The sequence below is a fragment of the Amblyomma americanum genome, chromosome 1, assembly GCF_052857255.1.
Source record: "Amblyomma americanum isolate KBUSLIRL-KWMA chromosome 1, ASM5285725v1, whole genome shotgun sequence".
Classification (NCBI taxonomy): domain Eukaryota; kingdom Metazoa; phylum Arthropoda; class Arachnida; order Ixodida; family Ixodidae; genus Amblyomma; species Amblyomma americanum.
This window is the reverse complement of record NC_135497.1, coordinates 278,641,646-278,659,408: the sequence shown is the minus strand read 5'-3', so window position 1 is coordinate 278,659,408 and position 17,763 is coordinate 278,641,646. Positions and strand designations below refer to the sequence as shown.

General features: G+C 43.0%; 1 protein-coding gene across 17 annotated transcripts in view; it reads right to left on the bottom strand.

Annotated features, from left to right (window-relative positions):
• Positions 1-11,379, bottom strand: part of LOC144115163 (uncharacterized) — a 42,152-nt gene extending 30,773 nt beyond the window's left edge. For 9 of the 17 annotated variants that reach the window (XM_077649355.1, XM_077649356.1, XM_077649357.1 and 6 more), the window contains exons 1-3: positions 10,786-11,360; positions 8,193-8,448; positions 356-423 (exon numbers count right to left, since the gene is read on the bottom strand). The gene's annotated coding sequence lies outside the window, so the exon portion shown is untranslated. Of the gene's footprint in view, positions 1-355; positions 424-8,192; positions 8,449-9,259; positions 9,338-10,028; positions 10,120-10,785 lie in introns of all 17 variants that reach the window. The other 8 variants (XM_077649348.1, XM_077649349.1, XM_077649350.1 and 5 more) reach the window with 8 other exon arrangements.
• Between the last annotated feature and the right edge of the window lie 6,384 nt (positions 11,380-17,763).

Sequence of the window (17,763 nt, the reverse complement as noted above, 5' to 3'; positions counted from 1 at the left end):
TACCTTCTTTCTTGTTCTATATAAAGACTGAAAGAAAAAATATTCATTTAATTTATTGGATATGAAAGCACAATGTCGTTTATTTATACGAAAAATTTTAAGTCATGCGTAAAAACATTTATTTTTACAAGATTTCGAACGATTAGGCTCTGCTACCGCTTGTAAACTTAAAATGACGGCCTTTCCATGAAATGTTTTTTTTCTGGCAAAAACAAGGTGGGAAAATCTGCGACAGTACATACTAAGACATGAGTTTTTTTTTAAGAAATCAAACTCAGTCAAGCACAAAGTCTGGATCGTTTGGCGCGGAATGACCTCATTCAGTATAAGACAACAAAATACGCGGCCAACTTACCACCAGGTATATAGGAGCACTTATATGGGTCAAAATATTGGCCGGACTGTAAGAAACTTCTGTAATGCCTGAAAAATGACATAAACAAGATCTATAGACCAAGTGGCACACAAAATTAGAAGATAAATGTGAGAGAAGCAAAAAAAATAGCCTTTCATCTGACGAACATTCGAAAGAGTAATACACAGGAAACACGACTTGAAACAAAAAACAGTGAAAACCAATAAAGATAGTGACAAGTTAAGCAGTATGAGCATCCTAAATGGCAACAGATGCAATGCAGACATGTGTGACACTTCCCAATTTATGCATTAGTGCCCGGTCAAAATTTTTCCTGGAAACTTTCCTTGTCTCTTTAAAAGTAGAGGTGTCAAATTTTTTTATCTATTTTTTTCATTCGTGTAATGCGCTTTTTATCTTTGGTGTGATGAGAGTCACAACGTGGAATTCACCTATGGAAACTGAATGATTTGATTATTTTTTTGCATGTTTTTTTCTGTTTTGGTCTCAAAAGGCAAACAATAGCTTTAATGTACAAGAAGCAATCTGGTAATGTGAGGCGTGCGAAAAGAGCGGCTCACTCCGTGTTTTTTCTAATGTGCTGCGGATCAGTTTAAAGAGAGAAAACCCAACAAAGGGGCAACTTCAGGTAGTTTTCCAATATCTTGACTGAATAAGCGCATCCCATTCCTTGGACTCTCCTATCTCTGGCACAAGAAGCAATTTTTCAAAATCCCAAGTGGAACTAATCTAAAGCAGAAAACCGAACATACATCAGTTTACAATCAAGGATGATGCTTCGGGCAATGCAGCAATGCTCTCATGAACATTATTCAGAGAACACTCGTATGCGCATTCAATGGAAGAAATACTGACTGGCAATGACCCCATTCATAACATGCCTTAGGCGACCTAATACAAGTACGAAAATTGATTCTTCATGCGGGCAGAGTAATAACGTGTGCCTAATGTTTGTGATGGTTGCGAATGTATTGTTGCCCACAGAAATCACAGGAACTGAGGATAAGGAAACAGCAAACTTTAATATAGATAGGCAAAGGAACGAATTCCGCACAGGCTGCCATACTTGCAAGAAATAATCAGGATTGGGAGGAAAACTCGGAGCCAATGTTTCACCACAATACATGACTCTCAAAAAATTCCCGGAGTTGCCCTTAAGGACTGCAGTGTCTCTGAACTGCAGACAGTGACAGCATGCTTTGCAGTGGGCTCACGCATGTGTATTATGGCTCGAACGGGAACACACAGCGTGCTCCCTTCACACAGCACTGCAGTAACTACAATAGACTTCCATTAATACGAACTCAGTTATGATGAATTCTAAGATAGGACGAACAAAGCAAGACCATTTGGTTGGTTTCCCTTAAAACTCAATGTTAAAAATCCGCTTTAATCACGCCCTCCCCCCCAACTCGCGTTTTTTTCTATCTAGCCTGTTTATACTAAAACTTTCACAGTATGTTCTCGACAGTTTTTTGATCCTTTGTGCCAAGTTTCGCAGTGGGCAGGTGTTCTATTGCAGTGCAAAGAACTTTCAAATTTCCCACATCATGGCAATATCTGGCAGAGGGCAACAATGCGTGTGTGATGCCAATGGATGCACGACCATCGATATTTGCTCTGCTGAACGACAAAAGTGTAGAGCTGGTTTCTGGTCATTTCAGACAAATAATGGCCCAAGCTCGCACTTGCACTCACCAGCTCAGCCAATCAATGAGCACAAGATAGACTTTGTGTAAATATCTGTGATGTCATAGGGTGGCGGTCTGCCGTGGAGTCATTGTTTGGTCGAAACACGATTTAGGTTTCCTGGGTTTTCATCCTTTGAAATACTTCTACTTGGTATTTTGAAAAACGGCTTTTTAAACCAGAGTGAGGAGACTATAGAATGTGATGTGACTACCACCAAAACATGTTCAAAAAACCCCCCGAGCTGGCCTTTAATATAAATTGTTTCGCGTGTCATTCATTTCATGCTCTCGTGTCAAAAGAATGCTTCCAACTGGTAACGAAAAATGCTTCATGCTGGTTGTTTGCAAGGTGGGTATCCTGTTACTTTGAGCTTTCCTTGGCTATTTTTTACCCTTCTGTAGGTTTTGTTTTCTACTAGGAAATTTGCTCTGCAATATGCAAGTACGTGTTCTATCACATTCCTACTATTGCAGCTTGTAAGCAGATGCAGTCATTTTCTGAGAAGGACGTACGCAATAGACATTGTTTTTTCAGCACTTGACAGGTCCTACCTTCTCGGCATTCTTTCCTCCGTTTTTCATCAACTTGTGCAAAATTCTACTTTGCTAAATACATTCCCAGAGCAGTTTTTAAGTGCTTCACTCTACTGCTTTACAACGACCTGAAATGCGATTTTTATTCTGAACAATTGGTCAAACCTACCTAAATGCTAATTGGACAGCAAGTTACAAAGAGGACATCAACCTGAGTCTTTACATTGTGCAGATGTTTAACCATGACACTGAGCACTCGGACTCCCCTGTGCATTTGGACAGTGTAATCGTTCCTGCCAGTACTTCAGATATACGCCCTGCATTATCATATATCTCGAGCATTGTGCCACTGTAGACTTGAGCAGCAAAGGAGACTTCATGATGCTAAGGTACAGACGTAAGCACCTTCCTAACAGTTTCGTAAGCCTACAAAATTTATGCTTGTTCAGTTCCAAAAATATGCCTACTTTGATTTGAATAGTCATCAATTCAAACCATGCGAGATCCTGCCGGTTCAAAAAAATTTGCAGCTGATTGCAGAACAACATTCCTACAAGTGTGATCATTTGGCAAGGAAAATACGCTACACAAAGTTAAATAATATAAATAGCCACTTCCCTAAATTATATAGAAACAAATAGAAAAAAAAGGCCGCCATGACATAAAGTGATATAACTTCCACCACCTTGAACACATGACCAATCAAATCAGAACAAACACCTGTGGCACCACAAGAAGCTGACAAGACAAAACTGACTCCCCAGCAGCATAATGAAGAGGGCATGCTTGCACATGAATATGCCCCCACGGCCTTCAGTTGCATGACCGGAAAGCAGGAGGTCAAGTATGACCTTCTCTCATGACAGTGCACTTTAAATGTTGACATTGTATGTGCTAGTCATCTACATTGCTATGTGAATATGTACAAGGCTGTTGACTGCTGTCATTGCAGTATGTTGGCACTGTTGGCTAGAGGGCCTCGTATGGGGGCCTATGCACTTCATTCTTGAGGGGTATCCGTTACTAACTAGTAGGCCGAGATGCAAATTTACAGCGAGAACGAAGAACCAGGGCTCCCAAATGAATAAAGAAGGCTTCAACTAGTTTAATTAATTATTCGTAAACAGAGATGCTACTAATGCACCTACTGTTTCCAATCTAGCATCTAGTGACAACAAGTGAGGATCTTCAAAGAACAGCAGTGGTCCCACAGGCGCTCATGCCAGTAGAGCCAATGTGGCTCTGATCACTTTCGAGAAAGCAATTCATAGCTAAAAAAAATCCTTTAGATGCAAGAAAAAGCACTTTTACATGTAGTACTGTACCCTTACTGCTGCACTTTTTGTTCACTTACAAGTCAACAAACACTGCTCGTATATTGTAATAAAAAATTAACCTGTATGCCATTAGTACCAGGCTCAATGAATCAGTAGAAAAGAGAAAAAACAGCGGCAGCATAACCCCATTCCATAAATGGGATCTTGATTGTAGTACACTCTGGCACTGCTTAAGTGTGTTCATATGTTCTGGACGCAGCTGAGGCTAGAAAACCAACAATTTTCAGCAACATGCGAGATGGGAAACACTTGCACTGCACTAGTAATTTAATGCATTCTTAAACAAACTGCTTCGAAATACTGCTCTCAGTGAACTTGAAATGCTCAATCTAAAAATCATGAGCTCTTCATTTCATGAGGCATGTTCAGTACATTACACTGTTTTGGAGAAAAAGTCATGCCAAGAAACTGTTTATTTTTGTGAATATTGGAAGTATGAATGAAAGTTCCTTTTCTATGAGGCTTCATACCACTGACCACACTCCTGCTCCTGCATGTAGCCTGCAAAATGGCTTCACAATGTAAAAGGTTACTTTCTCGAGCTAGTCGGTAGATGCTCATCAGGTAAAGGCACAGCACGATTACGACAAGATGTACGAAGCAGATAGACACGGTGCTGAGTCCCGATTGATGACCTTTATCACTGTCACACAATAAAAAAGTAAAGAACGAGCAGAACAAACACGCGGCACTGCATCAAAAATTGACTGCATGGGGCAAAAACAATGGTAAATAAAAACTAACAGAAAAATGTTCAAGAATGTACAAAAACCACCACTCTGTCATTTAAGCTGCTGACGTAGTCTATTTCTCTTAGTGTGAGCGCAACAGAAGGTTTGCCAAAGCACTTGTCTTGCTCGTGATGAATCAATTGCCTCCACAACAATTTCCAACATTCTGTGGTCCTTATGCATGTACACTAAAGTTGTCCGGCTGAAAACAGGGGTGCAGCTTTTGCATGGCAGCCAATGTATGACCACAATGCGTTTGGGAGGTGGCTTTAAGAAGCGTTCGTGTTCTCTTCGACAGTCAGTCAGGCATTTCCCTCTTTGGCCGATATAACATAGTCCACAGGATAGCTCCATTCTGTACACCATATGTTTGTGGCACTGTAGAATGCAGGTGACAGCCCTTCCCGACTGATGCTCTTGCAGAGATTTGGAATTTGTTTGTAGCAGGGAATACTACTCACACCAGCTCTAGCTCCTACTCTTATCAAGTTGTGAGACATAACTTGTCTCACCTATGTCTCACAACTTGAAAAGAATAGCAGCTAGAGCCGATGCTCAGTCCACTGATTGTTAGAGAACCAGTTTGAAATGCCCAATAAATCTTTCATAATGCCATTTTGCACTGCAGACAACGAATTACCTGTGAACATGAGGGCAGTGTCGTCTGCATACTGAGAATCTTGGAGCATGAAACTGCACATGGAAGGTCATTCATATAAAGGGAAAACAGTATAGGCCCCAGGACAGATCCTTGGGAACTCGGCATTTTATGTTCCTATATTTAGACTCATAATTTTTATTTACCACTTTTTATTGTCGAGATGATAAGTAACTTGTTAAAAATTTTTAGCGTATCATCAAAAAGCCCATAAGCGGCAAATTTTTTTAATAGTATCAAATGCGATACACTGTGAATGCCTTCTTCAGGTCTAAAAAAATGCTGATTGCAATTTCGTTATTATGGAGAGCTGAATTTATCAAATGGGAAAGTGTTAGAACCACTGTAGAGGTAGACCTATATGGGACAAAGCCATGCTGCTGAAGAGAGATTATGTTATTCTAACAAATATTCTTAGCTGAGCAGCGAATTGTTTCTCAAAAATAGTATTGATAATACTTAGTGCTCATATCGATCGATAACTGCTTGGATCGTTTTGGGCCCCACTTTTATAAACAGGATCAACTTTGGCTACTTTGAGAATATTTGGAGAGCATCTAGACTCAGTCACATGTTTGTTGTACTTTAATATTGCGGTGTGAATACCGTTATGTCCAACTGCTTTATTAACCGGCAGTGTTCCTAAAACAGATACAATGCCCTCGACAGTAATCGTACTTAGATTAAGGTTGTTGTGAACAGCCCTAGGTGGGTTAATATGTATAAGTGGAATAAGACGAGAACTGATTTGCAAGGGTTTCAGCGATATTAGCAAAGTAGCTATTAAAATCATTAACAATTTGCACGGAACAGCCATCAGGGGTAATGCGTTTTATTTGTCCAAGTCCTGTGACATCCTTTCAATTTTCCACACTTGTTTCAAATCAATGCTGGGTTTCGTGACAAGGTTGGTATAATGCTTGAATTGTCCGCGATAATAACTGTTTTGTTTTGCTTGCATTTGTGATAAATGGAATCTTTTTCTTTAGAACACAAAGTATACAATCATTAATCTATGGGCGCACAGCTTCTTCGTAGTTGTGCCGTGCGCCTTCGCGTGTGGATTTCATTATAGTGTTTGATATGGAATGGATGAAGTTCTCGCATTCTGATGCAGATTGCTGGTCACTGGCCAAAGTCAAAAGATGAAAAGACGTTTCGGGAGCACTACGGCTCCCTTGTTCACTATCTTGTTCACCCTCGACTTCTCGCATTTTGTGTTGACGCCACTGTCGTGGAATTTTTCAAACTCAGTGCCCTGCAAGAGGTTTGGGGCACTGGCATAATTCACTCGAGTTCTTATATCTCGAGAGTACATTTTGCAAAATGGATGCATGTAACTGTGTGGTAAAAACATGAAAGTTGGACAGTGATCAGCAATAGTTGTTTCACAAACGCCAATGCGCACGGTCATTTTGTTGTCACAGTAGATATGATCAATAGGGGTTGAAGATTTCTGCGTTGTTCTAGTAGGAGAACTAATAACATTTTTAAGGTTAAATGACTAAATAAGAAGCAAGAATTCGCACTCAGAACATCCATCATAAAAAAGGTCAATATTGACGTCACTGCATATAACAACTGGGGCATTAAAAAAATTAGCGGATTGATGACAGTTTCCATATCCAAGAGAAATTTCTTTATGCTCGGGATGGAAGGTCGGTATACTACCCCAATATTAAGAACACACCTGAGGTGAACAAAGAGTTTTGACAGACTGCTTACTACATGAACTATCCGTGATGCACTGGTAATCAACTTCTTTACAAAAAGCGATACGCCACCACCGCATGATGCGCAGGACCTCCGTAATGATGCCATGGCATATCCAGGTACTTCAGCAGTTTCATTTTCTTTTAACCACTTTTGCATGATTGCAATAACGTCATAGAAGAAGAAGTGCAGTGATAAATACACAAGAGGGTGGTGTAAATTTTTGCGTGTGCTGCGAAAATTGCAATGTAGGACAAAAATAATTTCTCTTTCTCTCCAGATTCGCTCGATTTGCATAATACCGACAGCCATTGTGTTAGAGAATTTGTCGCAAGTCTTCTCCACTTATCACGAGTATAAAATTTCATTTTTCAACTTTTTGCATCAGAATTTTCCCATCTGATACCCATGTCAATTTCCCCTTTTTGTACTTCTTTGCTTTCAGTGCCATTCCTAGGAGTACTTAGTTTGCAGGACATAGGTGTTCATTCACGTAAATGGGCATCTCGCCCTCAAACCCCAAGTGAGGAACATTCAGACTGTTTCTTAGCATTGTCCAGAAGATTATCCCACACAGCAAGAGAAAAAAATTTGGCAATTATGTTTTGTTCATCTGTTTTCTTTGTGGGCACATGGTGAATGACCTCAATGTCAGACTCATCGACTTGCGAGTTCAGGCACTCCGATATTGTTTTCAAGGTGGAGATGAGGTTCTCGCCCATCACCACAGGAACACCTTTTATCTGGAGGTTAATTCTTCGACTGTATTGTTGCACATCAGTGAACTCCTTCGTTACTTTCTTTAATTATGATGTCGAACAGTTGTTATTTCCGATTTCCTAATTTTCTGTTCTAGTAGCAGCAAGTTCCTTCCTCGTCTCCATGATTTCAGATTTGAAAGCCTCAAACTTTTCACCGCTCAAGCTCATAGATTCTTTTACTGATTGCAACTCTGTTTCAATCACTGTTTTCAGCGTACCTTCCAGTTCATCATGCTTGGCATCAAAATGAGCAGACATCTCAGACAGTGCCTTTTCCACTTCCTTAATCGTTGACGGTGGTTTATGACATCCCTTTCGTCAAATATGCAGCAATACAGCAAAAAGAAATACGTTCTTTTCTTTAACAGGCAAGAAAACAGCCAGCACGTACCTGCTTGGAAGAAACAGGGATTAACCGCTGCTCAATGCTGCGGCTGCCTGGATTGCTCCAAAATGACGACCCTTGTCAACCAACGCAGCCTTTTCTGGCTGAATGGCGACGTCAGTCCAGGCCATGCATGCGCAGTGGGAGGTGCAGGAGGAACAACTTGCGCCGACACGTGTACCACCCTTGCAGCAGCACAGTGATGTGCGAGCGAAGCGGTTACAATGGTTTAGTCCAAGAGCGCTTGTTCGTCGTCGATGGGCTGCATGGAAAGAGCGGGGATTAACCGCTGCTCAATGTTGCGGCTTCCTGGATTGCTCCAAAAATAATAAAAGATTTTTAAAAATCAGGCAGGTACCTCAATGCATGCTTATACCAGAGAAAAAACACTTTAAACACCCAGTCTGGCACTTTACCTACACTGCTAGTACACTCCATCTCACAACTTCGTAGAGTGGAGCCGAACCTATGCTAGTGAGGCGGCAGCTTCCACAACTGTGACTGGCCCGTGGGCATGTGCACACTTCTGGAAGCTGTTGCCTTTCGCTCATAGTTTCTAATGCAATGCAAGAAGCGGTGAGGTGGAATATCCTCCTCTGCTTGCAAGTGACAGACATACGGATTAGGAGCAGCAGGTAAATGCTACTGATTACACTGTGGCCAATGCTTTAAATAATTTGGATGCCAGCTATTGTTAGAAAAAGACCAATGAACACTTACATCTTCAAAAAAAGAAAGACTCAGTAGGGTTACAAACCACACATCTGGATATTCTGCTAAATACAGTCTGCACTGGCATAAGAGACTGTACAGGCCTTTCTAATGTAGAGGAAATGGAAGATTTATTAAAACCAAAAAGCTACTCAACCTGCACTTGCCTACATCTGTATGTGTGCTCTCGGCGCCAGATGCCACACAAACTAGCCCTCCAGGCTTTCTATGCCATCTTTATAAATGCCTTTTACTTGATCCTAGCTGCGGCTGCCAGCTTCAATGCTAATGCTACAGTCAGAGTCTACGTTTTTTTTTTTTTTTCAAGTTTTACACTTGATTGTCTAAGTATTCATACTTACTGATGCATTAGGACTTTGTGACTGGCTTATGTAAATGGGTGAACCTGCGTTATGTTTGTCATACAGAGGCCCGAACATCTGTAAGAATAAATTTAATTATGAAAGCAGGTCTTAAAACGAGCACCAAGTGAGTTGAGGTGTTGATTTAGTAAAGGATTTTATTTTGCATCACTTTTTGTAACAACCCGATTTCCATTATTAACAAATGATGCTGACCATGTTTAGAAATTCCCAACTTCACGACACACCAAAAGAAGATGCGCGAGAAGCTACATTTTTTGGCCTACTCACATCATACAAAACAAACCCATGCACACATTTGGCACTTCACTCATTTAATGCAGCATTTCAGAAAACAATGTTCAACAATACTCACTGTTTTGCGATAACCCTATGCTGACAACGAACTAGCAGGGATGTACAGTCCCTGTCAAAAGTATACAGCTCAAAGGGTTTCGCTGCGAGGTCTGCAGCATGCCTCGTTATGCATCCTCAGCAACCGTAATCTCTCGAAAGAAAAAAGGCTTTGCGTCCCCAATCCTCCCACACTTTGGACTGCATGATGTGCTAGGGAGCCATGCTAAACAGCTCAGAAGGAAACCCCGTTGGGCTGTATACTTTGACAGGGGCTGTAGAAATAAATGTGGGCATTGTTAGGCTATCTACCCTGTTTCATGAAGCAGCTCGATGAAGAAAAGAAGGAAAAATGGTCCGAAGAGAACCTAACATACAATCTAAAAAGAAGCTCGCAGCAAGAACTAAAACACACCTTTGCTTCCATACTGCTCATGAATATTTCCCAGAGGCAGCAAGGTGAAAGCTATGGCTGTGGGTACCTATGTGGAAGTAGTTGTTTCCCCCTGCAGGCATTCATTTGATACCATCACGATTACAGACCACCAAAATTCAGAAATTAGGGCACTCTAGCCAAACAATGAAGCTTCTAAAACCTTGAATAAGCATTCTAAAGATACCTAGCTTCAACAGCACAGGATCTCTTAATCTGGGTGCCGTTGTAAAACACAAAACCTAAAACAGATGGTAGCGTCAACTGCAAAGCGGCCTGACGCACAAAACGACCAGCGGTCAGCGCCTGAGAAGCAGAAAAACTTTTGAACTCAGACGTCAGGCATACGGAATGCATTTTATGCAGAAAACACAGTCGCTGTCCGCGGCCGGAAAAATTACCGCGTGTGAATAATCCATACGCCAAGGAATTTGACAAAATAGCGTTAAACGACTTTAAATTTGGCAGAATACACATACTTGAGCTCCTAAGCGGCATGCGCCAGTACTCTGCAACACTCATTTCGTCAAAACAATAACAGCTGCGAGACGAATGATCTTCGGCGAACTCTGTTCGGTGCTGCGTCTCTTCCTTGGATACTTTACGGAAAGAGGAGCCTGTCGCTCTGCTGGTCATGGCACTTAGGTAGAGCCGGCAAGCCCGGAGGCTGCTATTTCCGCAAAATATACTTTGAAAAATGCACACCAGCACGTATCGAGACATAGCTAGGATTGCGTACCTTTCGAGGCAGGTGAGTAGTGCCGAGAAGCTCCCCGTCTCCACATCACGGCAGCGCTGGTATTTTTCATTAACGTCGACTTCAGGACAACGATTGCTACTTCACAAATGCATTCTGGCGCATGAACACGCGCACATAACTTCCGCCATGCTTTCTGACTTCAAACGTTTAAAATGTGAGTGAGCGCCAGACTTTCTCCAAATCTAGAACAATGAAGCGCATTCGGCAGAGCGTCCGAAGGCCGTGATCTCAGAAGAACCTGCGTAAACAAGGACAACAGACAAGAACGAAGGAGGAAGGACAGAGGTGCGCTCTCTCCGAGTCGTCCTCCTTCTTCCTCGTCATTTTTTGCACTGGTTCTTCCGAGATCATGGCTTACCAACTAGCCCAACAACAAGTTTTGCTCCGAAGGCAGTTTCTGTCCCTATGCGTCAGATACGGTACTCGGACAGCAGTGAACGAACCTACGCACCTCTCCAGTCATATATGCCCACTCCCTTCAACACCCTACCTCGAAAAACGCGGACGAAAACGCAGTTCATGTCAACCTCTGAAGCACGCACAGCAGGCGGGAAAAATCAAATGGCCAAAGGTACCAGTAGCCGCCTAGCGGCAGAAATGTACTTTCGGTTTTCGTTTTGAAACCATTTTATTGCTCTTTTTACATTGCGTACGGAAGCTGGAATGTATTTGCAGCGCGGTGATTTGCTGCATCGCAGCACCATACATAGCGACTGCCAACAGTTGCCAGTAATAGAGAATGCAAAGTGATGAAACATATGATCCGAATAAAAAAGTTTCTGTAAATTAACCCCTTTACTATTTTTTTTAACTTTCACTCCGGCGGTTGTATTTTAATGGCTGCGGTATATTTAAAAAATTGTAGCCTACATCGTCGTAGAGTTTCTAAATATTTTTCCTCCATGTTTGTAGTGTTCTAGAAGGAGTTGTAGTGGCAAGAGCGAAGCGGGTTTGGATGGGAGGCGCTGAAGCAAAAAAAAAGCGGTTGGCAGCGCGCGGCGCTGCCGCCGAATACTGGAGGGGAAATGCCGGCCGTCTGCGTTGCTGCGTCGTTGCATTCAGCGAGTTTGAGCGTTGTCGTTGGGAAAAGGTGGCGCTTTAAGCTCGTTGGGATAATAAAAGCGGGTAAGCGCGCCCCTCGGAGACATAAACATATGGAAAAAGTCTAGAATACGCGGGTACTACTCCCGACCCAGCCGACGGCGAACATTTCGCCTTAGTGGGGCATCCTGAGGATGCATCGCCAAAAAAAGGCACATAAAGAAAAAAACAATCTGGGGCAGGGAAAGTGCACTGCACAGCAAGTAAGCGGCCAGCGAACGCGGGCAAACTTGACGAACAATTACAAGCTATGAGCAGTGAAGCTTGAGGAGGAGGTGAAAGATGATAGGCTAAATGAAACGGAGGTGATACCACTCGGCAATAGCACGAAACGACGGTAAAGCAAGAATGAAAGGGTGTGGACGAAGAGTAAAAGGAACGAACGGAGGTGTTGGAGAAGATAAACTACTGAAACGCTTGGATCGGTTGGATGGGGTTTAACCTCGTAATCTGAGTCGCTATTGGGACAAGTGACTCGGGTTACGAAGGACGCCGTAGTCACTCTGCATAATTTCGAAGCCCTGGGGTACGTTCTTTAATGTGCACTGACATCGCAAAGTACGTGTGTGCATTTATAGCACTTCGCTTCCATCTAAATATGCGACCGCTGTGGCCGGGATCCAACCCGAATCTTTCTGACCTGCAGCCGTGCGCGCACTACAACCATTGGTCAGAAATCACGGCGGCGAAAGAAAAGGGAAGCGCGAAAAAAAATACAATAAAGCAAGTGCTCATTAAGCAGGAAAAAGAAGGCAAAAAATAAAACTATGCGAAGAGACAAACAGAAGAGACCTACGACCGCCGACGCTGACAGAAACATTTCCCTTTCTGTGGGAATGAGAGAGGGCTCGCTGATGCGGCAGAAGTAATTTGAACGGTTTCAGTAATTTCTTTGGTAAGGCGGCCACTATTCGTGATCATTAAACAGCTCTCAAAGACTGGCAGGCAGCCGCAGTCCCTGCAGTGACACCATTAAGGAGTCCGCCACGGTACCTTTGAGTCACTCTTTCCATCTCTTGAGAACCAGTACAAAGTGGGAACGGGGAAGTTTTCTGCATATATGTATCATGTGAACATAACAGCTGTTGTTTTATTGGTGAATATGTCCCATATAATAATGTACGTCCAAGCCCGAAATGGATGCTCTTAATAGAGCATTCATTTCAGAAGTTTGTTGCGTTGTTAACTGCATCAAAATTAGCAATTTATAATTCTAAAACTGCATTTATTTGGCTTGTGGTTACGTAAACGTTAAACTTAAATTTGAAAAACAGTCATTTCTAACATTAGGGAGGAGCGACATGGAACTCAATTGTAAGGTTTGCATTAATTAATTAATAGTGAAAAACAGAGCATTGAGAAGCGAGTATTAGAAGAACCAGTAAATGTATGGGTTGGCCATCATAATTAATGGCGCAACCTATTTAAGTGAACTTGAAGAAATAATAAGCACTCACACGATGGGTAGAAAATCGCGCACAATAAGGTGATTTGCATTAATGTATGAACGGCCTTCATTAAATAGTGGGCCTCGTACTTCCATGCAGCTGATGCTACACCCGCCCGTTTCATCAGCCATGAAATGTCCAACAATGGAGGAGTAGCTGTAAATTCTCCTAGGAGCGTTATAAGAACGCCTTGAGCGCATGATATTTTAATAGCATTATAAATTGTTCACGAATAAAACTACAGTCAGAACGGTGGTGAATTATTGCATAGGAAAAAAAAATCAAGGATCCGGTGTCCTGTGTTGTGAACCTCAACGAGTGAGCGAAACAGTAAAAGGCACTTGCGGACTCATCGTTCAAGCGCTATCCTATTTCGTCTGGAAGATATTCCACCTGACATTTTGAAAAACAAAATAATGAGACAAAACCCAGAAAAACCAAGATTGGCAGTTGCCTTTCTTTCAAATAGAGCAAACTTGCAGCCAAAAGTTGTAGGTTATGGTTTTACCATTCCAAGGGCTACCCAGGACATCCTACGGGGGTGGCTTACGTACTTACGTCGAAGGGGGAGATAATTTTTGCGCATTGTTCCTCATCAAGAAAAAATAAAAAGAACAAATCGCGGAATTGAGACCGCGATATATTGGTTTCACATAACGCAACGCAAAGATTAAGCTGTTTAGGTGCTTGTGAGCGAACAAAATCAATTCCTCCAGTGACAGAAAGGAGCGCCGGGCAAATTTTCGTGGAAGCCGCCGCCATCCCTTGCCTCCCGCTGGCGCCGTCAGTGAAACACAGCCACTGATTTCCCTTTGAAATGTAAAATAATTATCCATTCGTTTTTGCATCTTCATTGGCAGCCAAGCGGTGATGCATTATAAAGATGGGATACTTATGCGATAACGCCATAAAAAACAGCGCGAATGTCCTGTAGGCCCCTCGTAGGCGCGCGCAGCGCGCGTGACGACGACGCGCTGTTTCTGCTCCAGGAGTCTACGCCAGCGACGCGTCATGGCAACCGCTTCTGAAGCCTCACGGGGAGAACGGCGCTTTTGCCACTACAATACATTCTAGAACACTGTAATGCTGACGCGCCTCAACGTAATTCTCTAGTAACGTTGGGCGCGCCTATCGCGGACGTCGCTGGAACTACTGGCGCTGCAGTCGCGTTTTTCTACACATCTCGCCCGCTACACTCTCGTCAAAGCGGGCGGCGCCACGCCCATACCTGTGCGTTTTTTTTTTTTTCCCCGACGTGAGCAGTCAAGAATATGACATAACTGCTGTTGATACGTGGCGAAAAGCGGTTCCGCTTGGAGGGCACAAGGGTGCAACCACTGGGGTTGGGGCGAACGATATTTGAACGAGGCACTAGACAAGGCGCGCTTAGCCTTTTAGGTATCTATCATCCCAACCTTCTCGGGTGTGTCACAATATATATGTTTGTTTTGTTTTTTGCGCTTATAGCACTGCACACCAATCAGAATCTATGACAAAACTGTTTCAGTCCGCAAGTATTGAGCTGTGTTCTGAACGCCCTATCATACACCGTGCGCCCGAATCTGTACAGCGAAACAATCCTCTGTTTCTTGTGTTCATTAGGTTCGAATAACTGAACTTTATATGAACAAGGAAGGATAAACTTGTTCAACTATTTTATTACACAGTTCTTTACGGTGCTTTCACGGTTGAACTGCGCCATTTAAAAAAATAACTAATTTATTTTGAATGTCAAACGCTTCCATTGAAAGAGGGAAAAAAAGCACCTTGCTGTAAAAAGCGTTCCATATATAGATGCTTAAAGCAGTTTTGCTCTCTTTCTCGCTTACTGCACTTGAGCAGTTACCAACATTTCAGAGTTCATTTTCCAGGAAAAAAAGTGTATCCTCATGATAACGCAAAATTTGATCACTTTAGCAGTGACGCTTAACGGAATAATGGCGCAGATCAAGTGACAGGACAGCAGGAGAGTACAAACACACACAAGCGCCACTTACAACTTCACTGTTTGGCTGCCAATATGCCGACTTTATACAAAACAACACGCCCAAACTGTTAACAATAATCAAACAGTGACGCACATGGACGCGATGTGCGAAGCGGAAAAACATGATATCGCACGAGGCAAACAACATGACGAGTGCACAAAGCTCTACCGCAGCACGTGGAACATCCCTGTCTCAGAGATGACTAACTGGCAAAAAAAAAAAACAAGAGGTAAAAGACGGGACGACACAAGCTAAAACCTAAACTAATCACGAACATATCACCGAAGAAAAATTATGACGGAAGGCCACGTCACAAAAGCAGGGAAATGACAAAGGAGGACTAAAAAGGCTAAAACCATGAGAATGAAACCTGTAACGTCAACAGAACACGCAAAGACTCAGTGTAAAACAAGACGCATAAAACAAAACTACAAAGCCAACAAAAACACGGCTAAATTCGATGAAAGTGAATAACAAGGAACCTGGTATAAAAGCGCAAAAAAAAAACATACTAAGCATGCTGACACGACCTCGGGGCCCCGTATAAAGAGTAAAGGACAACAAAAACAAAACCCTTCAAGTAGGTCTGCCACCTCCAGAGTGCTCTCGTTTGGTGAGGAAGGTTAATTCTTTTTTCGTTAGGCAGATTGATGCCGCGCTGATGCAGGTATTCTATGCTCGCGCTATTTCTTGCGCTTCTACAATTTCCCGGGTGAGCTGATCTTTGTGCTTGTAAATAACAGAGCATTTCTTGAGTAGCGCCCTGCACTTGCAGGACCTGCAGTGTTCGGCTAAATGGCCTTCAATTGCCAGTTGACTTAACTTCCTGCGATGTTCTTTCAGACGCTCGTTGAGGCACCTTCCTGTTTGGCCTATGTAACTGGCACCACATGGTAGAGGGATCTTGTAAACGACTCCTTCAGAACAGGCTACGAATTTGTTCTCATGGTTGATTATGCAGTCCGGCTTCGCTTTCTTGACATGGCAGGATTTCTTACAAAGGGCAGAAAGTTTGACAGGAGCGGAACATACCACTCTGACTTTCGCACGAGCTCCGATCTTTTTGAGGTTGTGTGAAACGGCGTGAAGATATGGTATAGGATCTCATTGATAGAACGCTGAGGAAGTTCACGACAGGCTTACAGCCTCTGCTACTAACTCATGAGCTTCCAAGTGAAGGTTCTATAAGGTTTTTGGACCTTCGTCTGACCTTCAAGGACAACCACATCAGTTGGTGCTATGAACCCAGAGCGAAGAAAGGCCTCCTGCCATACCAGTCAGCCCACTCCAAACTAGTAAAGAGAGCCATTGTGCAACACTGTTTCACCGATGCTCTCAGAAACTCGTGTCATCATGCAATGGACAGGAGCTTCAGTATGCAGGTCATGCGCCTAAAGACAGCGGGCTATCCGGATCCCTTGTTGGTATCGGTCGCTGAAGGCCTGCACAGGAAACAAAAAGTAGAGGCCCGTCTGAGTGATGAAGAAAGGAATCGACTCAAGACCAAGAAAAAGGAGGAACTCAAGAAAAGCAAGGTTGCTGAGTGGCGCTTGTGTGTGTTTGTACTCTCCTGCTGTCCTGTCACTTAATCTGAGCCATTATTCCGTTAAGCATGTCTGACCAACTTGCCCAATCCTTTACGCTTTTAGCAGTGACTTCTCTGCAGTGAACATCACAACCGACTGCAGGCACAGAGGACTCCTCAAGCCTATCTAGTACCTCCCTGAGCAGGTCACCAAATACAACGCGTTTCTCAAGGGCTTTGTGAACAATGCTGTCCATCTTCTTAATGACTGTGTACAGCATAGCGGTGGCTCGCGAAGGCATCCTGGCTTGAACGACTTCAGGTCAGTCAAATGATCCTGGACAACAACACTTGGGCTGGCGTGTTCAGGAGCAGCCGTCAGCGTGACCTGGCTATCCTACAATGCACTGCCTTAGTTATCTTCTTATGCACATATCCTGCTAAGTAATAGGCAACCATTTCTTTTGGGCCGGCTCTTTCATATCCATGGTCGCCCAGGTCAATACTTTCACCCGAAAGATAGCTGATGCTAAGAAGCTTCTTGCACAGCTTTTCTTACAGAGCATTCCTGAGCTTCGCAGCAGCCATTACCTTTTCTTCGAGGCTGTCATGCAACGACACGAGGACACTTTCAGCGGCTCCACAACAGTTCCCTTCAACTGCATTATTCACAGGGGGGAACAGGGACAAAAGCCGATAAATCTGGCTGAACTGTATAATCGTGGGATGGTCATCATCGACGTGAAAAGAGCGGACAATTCCGAAGAATCTCTGAAAAAAAAAGAAGAAAGCAGGCGAAAAATTTCTTAGTAATAGCCCCCGTTTATAACCAAATTTATTTCTTTAGAACAGGCTGCCGCTTATACGCCGCTACTTCAAGGAAATTGCGCTCTTT